The sequence below is a fragment of the Mya arenaria genome, chromosome 4, assembly GCF_026914265.1.
Source record: "Mya arenaria isolate MELC-2E11 chromosome 4, ASM2691426v1".
In the NCBI taxonomy this organism is placed as follows: domain Eukaryota; kingdom Metazoa; phylum Mollusca; class Bivalvia; order Myida; family Myidae; genus Mya; species Mya arenaria.
The window spans coordinates 15055703-15060389 of NC_069125.1; positions in this window are offsets into that span (position 1 = coordinate 15055703).

Here is a 4687-nt window from a genome sequence, read left to right on the forward strand (position 1 = left end):
AAGGGAACAAAATACATACAAAATGCACCATTTCGGACAAGAACTTGTTTAATCGTTCGTAGGGGATTATACCCCTCCCCCCCCCCCCCTCCATGGCAAGAGCGGTTCTGAGGGACGGGTGCAGGTCAAAAGGTTACGTCCCCTAAGTTACGCCCTCTCTAACGTGAAATCCTCGTACCGCCCATGGTATTGATGATGAAAATGCTGTATGTTAAATATTACTATTTGAAGATGTCATTTTATTTTTTGTGTACCGAATAGAATAAACATGATTCTTTGTCATTTAATAAAAGTGCTTTTTAAGTCAGAGTCTGAACTCAGTTTAAGACTGTTCGTTATCACGGCCCCTGGATTTGACGTTAGACTGGACACTTGGTGACGCATTTAAGGACATCGGCCCCTTTTGTCAGGAATTGAAACAAACGTAAGTTCCAAAAGTGTGAAGGGGTTTGGTGGTCCTCAACCAAAATTATATCATATTGACACGGAAACTTCTCATTTGATGTTGTTGTTGTTGTTGTTGTGTTTTCATTTGTTGTTGTTGTTGTTGTTGTTGTTGTTGTTGTTGTTGTTTTTGTTATTATTATGTTTGTTGTTGTTGTAATTGTTGTTGCTGTTGTTGTTTATTGGGGGGGACGGTGCGTAACCTTAAACGAATTATATTTTGATAAGCCTAACTTTACTATACTGCAGTTATACACGTATATGACTTTCAATAAATACAAAATACATGTATTATAATTAATAATTAATACATGTCACGTAGACACTTCGATTTTTTAAAAATGACTAAATTGATGTTTCTCGGAAAACATGTACAACATATACATGTACAAAATGTACATGTAACTTGTTATGGACATGAGCGTGTCATGTGAGTATTCGATTATTTACAATGAAATTGTGTTTCATTCGCTTTCTTTAATAACTGACTTGTAATTCATGTTAATGTTTGTAAATTGTCACATTTGAGACTAGATTAAACTGTCAATTAAACTGCATATTTTATTTGCAGGTATAAAGAGTGAGTCTTTGAATTCATTTGAACATCTTCACAATATTGGAATGCTTATCAGCTCTTAAATCATTCAATACAGTTTGATATTGCACGAACTTGTCGAATTTCTATACTCTTCACACCTTGGGGGTATGTTTAAATTTGTGTGTGATAAAAGAAAACATGACCCTTTTCAATCATCGATGAAAATGACCATATTCTATAAGGTATCCGAGGTAAACATTAAGGAATGGCATCCATCATTAAACAATATATTGCTAATGCTACTGGAATAGTTTCACCCGATAGCACTCTTTTATAAAGGCATAAAGCTAGTTTAGAAAAAACTAAATGGTGATTAAATAGCATTTTTATAAACTCGTTTCTTAAATAAGATGATGTCAACATACAAAAAAGCTCTCGATGAAGACTTACAAACTTAAAATTTTGCAACATTAAAATGAAACTATACCAATAGCATTACAGTCGAACCCCATTGGCTCGAACTCCGAGGGAACGTCAAAAATACCTCGAGACCCGGGGAGTTCGAGCCAAGCGGGAATGCTTACAATCAGTTTAATAAAATCGGTCCCTTTGATCCAGTTCGAGCCAACGAGAAAATCGAGCCAAGCGAGCTCGAGTCAACGAGGTTCGACTGAATTTGTAATATAAATAACCTAAAACTCTACTGAACTCCGACGTGATAAGGCCTGTTTTGCAATATTCAATTGACAAAGTCCAAAAGCTTGCTGGTAACATCATTGTAAATACATATTGTTACGTATTTCTACTATACCCGTAAACTCTTTCAAATGATACTAAAATAATATGAGGTCACTAGGCCTCAAAAACTGACATGTTTGTAATCGGATACCCTAGTCAGAAAATAATTTTATGTATGTATGCATTAATTATTCTTTATATTAGACATATCAAATACATACATTCGGAACACCGCCATTTTCGGTCGAAAACAACCTCGGATATATATGGACGGTTACTGACAATCCCGTAGTGATTTCAATTTAGCTGTTAAAATGAAGGATTTTACTTTAGATTTACTATTAATTCTCCGTGCAATGAAATACTTCACTGGAAATGAATTTGGACTTAGTTATACAAGTAACACGTTTGGACACTACAATTGATTAAACATGTTTTGAATAAATATACGAACTATTTTTACTTATTAACCGGCATACATTCGATGAAATATGGCCGAGGTGTTCCGATGAAGCAAAATACAGAAAAATGCTGTCAAATTTGAATATATTTGGATTTGGCCATTACCAATGTTTTCTGTCATTGAAAGTATGCGGCATTTATATGCTCACCTGTTTTCCCCCTGTGGTAAATGCAACTTAATAGTTCACCACATAGGCAAATCTCACTAGCGGATTCAAGGGCGCGCAACGGGCGTGCCCCCACCCCCCTTTAAATCGTCTAAGTTTACTTTTTATTAAAATAAAGGAGAAAAAGGTAATTAATTATACCCCAAAACGCACCATTTCGGACTAGAAATTGTTAAAAATGTCTTGCGGGAATACCCCTAACTCCCCCTCCAAACACATTAAACAAAATTAGTTTCGGTTCTAAGAAAGCGGCGCTAGCCCCTAAGTTACGCCCCTCTAATATCGTATCCTGGACCCACCCCTGAATCTCGTCATTTAAATGCAACATTCGACAACAGAAAGCCCGTGTTTGTGTTAAAAAGGAAGTGAGCGGTTCAGAAAGTCACGGGAAGTTCGCGTATTTCATGGTATTTTGTAACAAGGGCACAGAGAGTTACATGTTATATACATCGTATCATCTTTCATGTTGCAAATAAAAAGGCATGTTCAAAGGCTGATATTACATGCTACAGTTGTAACCGACCTCAGGATTGTCAAAATACTTCATGTACACAAGTGTTGACCGCATTCCTACAAAACCAAAACTATTTGCACCATTTTATTTTCGTAAGGCGTAAAAAATAGTATGTTTGTTTCGGATTTCATGCGCCAAAAATATGATAGGTATGTTGAAAAATATTTGTTTCTTGAGATTTTTCTGTTACCTAAACTATAAACTGCAGTAAAACTCGCTATTTCGAAGTTGTTGGTACCTCGGAAAATGCTTCGAGATAACGAACACTGGATATAACCGAAAAACAAACATATCTTAAAAAATCCAAAAAAGTTGAAAATAGTTCGACATAGCCGGAACACCGTGATAACAGAGTTTGACTGTATATGCTTAAGAACATCTATACAATCTGAAATAGCATCACTGGTATTGTTAAAAGTCACCCCCAACCCCTCCCACCCACCCCCCACCCAAAAAAAAAATAAAAATAAAATAAATAAAACAACTCATTCAGAACTTTCAAAAGAAAAAAATCCAAACAAATGATAAAAAAAATATTTCTCGAGGCAATAAAAAGGTTTAAGGTCGGGCCAAAAAGCAGGGTCAGTCGGAAAACCTGAAACAAACATATAGATAAAAAAATAATTCGCCTTAAAGAAGGACTCATATGTATTGGTTACTGAATCCAGTGGTTAAACCTGCTCACCTATAAGTAATGTAAATGGTCTTTACAACTCAATAACTTTCCATTCATCAGACCTCGTTGACAGAGAGTATAATATTAACTACAAAGCTAGGAGAATCATCATTTGAATTAGTCCGTCCTTCCTTCGTTCATAAAAATACTTCAAACGCTCTCATCATTAAACTAACAGAGCGTATTGATACATAAAAAATACAGTTTAATATAAATGCACTTGAAATGTAGTCCCACTAAGACTATGGAGTCAATAATAAAAACACAGCTGCAACTATTTATATTAACTGGGTCCATGTCAACTATTAAAGCTGAACCGTCTCACAGATTTACCCTATTTACAACTTTTTTATTGTTTGTCTTGGAAAGACCAAATTTTTGCGTAAATATCAGCAAATTCATGATATTAGATTGCTCACAAAAGGTCAGATCGCAGATTTTCATATTTCCGTTCGAAAATTAATGTTGTGTGGCTTAAACCGTTCTTTACGGTTTAAGCCAAAAAAGTATAAAAAAAAAAGTTGTCAAAACGTTCAATATGTGGGTTTGCAGCTTTCAAAACGTTCTGAGACCATGATTACAATCTCAGTGTTTGATGGGGTTTGACTCATGTTTTACTGTCATATGACCTGTACAAAATTTACTGACATTTAACCAAAAATATTTGTCGCATTTATCAAAGGGGTCACTAGCATAACATTATTATGATTAACTCTAGACCGTATTTTAACAATGTCAGAAAATCTCGAAATGCTTAAATATCTCAGTTATACTACATGCAGGCTGTATTGCTTGATTTTATTTTAATTATTGGAAATATTTCAAGTTATTCCTTTAAGGATAACTTTCGTTATTGGTATCTTTCTAATGCATTTAATTAATGGTGCTCTATAACCATATTGCGAGCAATTGCATGACGTAACTTATTATACTGATCTGATTGGCCGCAATGCGCGCCCTCTACAAAGCACATGGTTATACAGGCCTCTTTGCTCCGACCATCGTATGAGAAAGGTCAGCCTTTTGCAGCTCTATTATTTTTTGGTTTATTTTGTGTAATTTGCATATAAAAAAATCTTATAGAACAATCGGGTCTACACGTTTTTATGCCTAGCTGCGCCCCCGAGAAGCTATATTAATACGGCCTC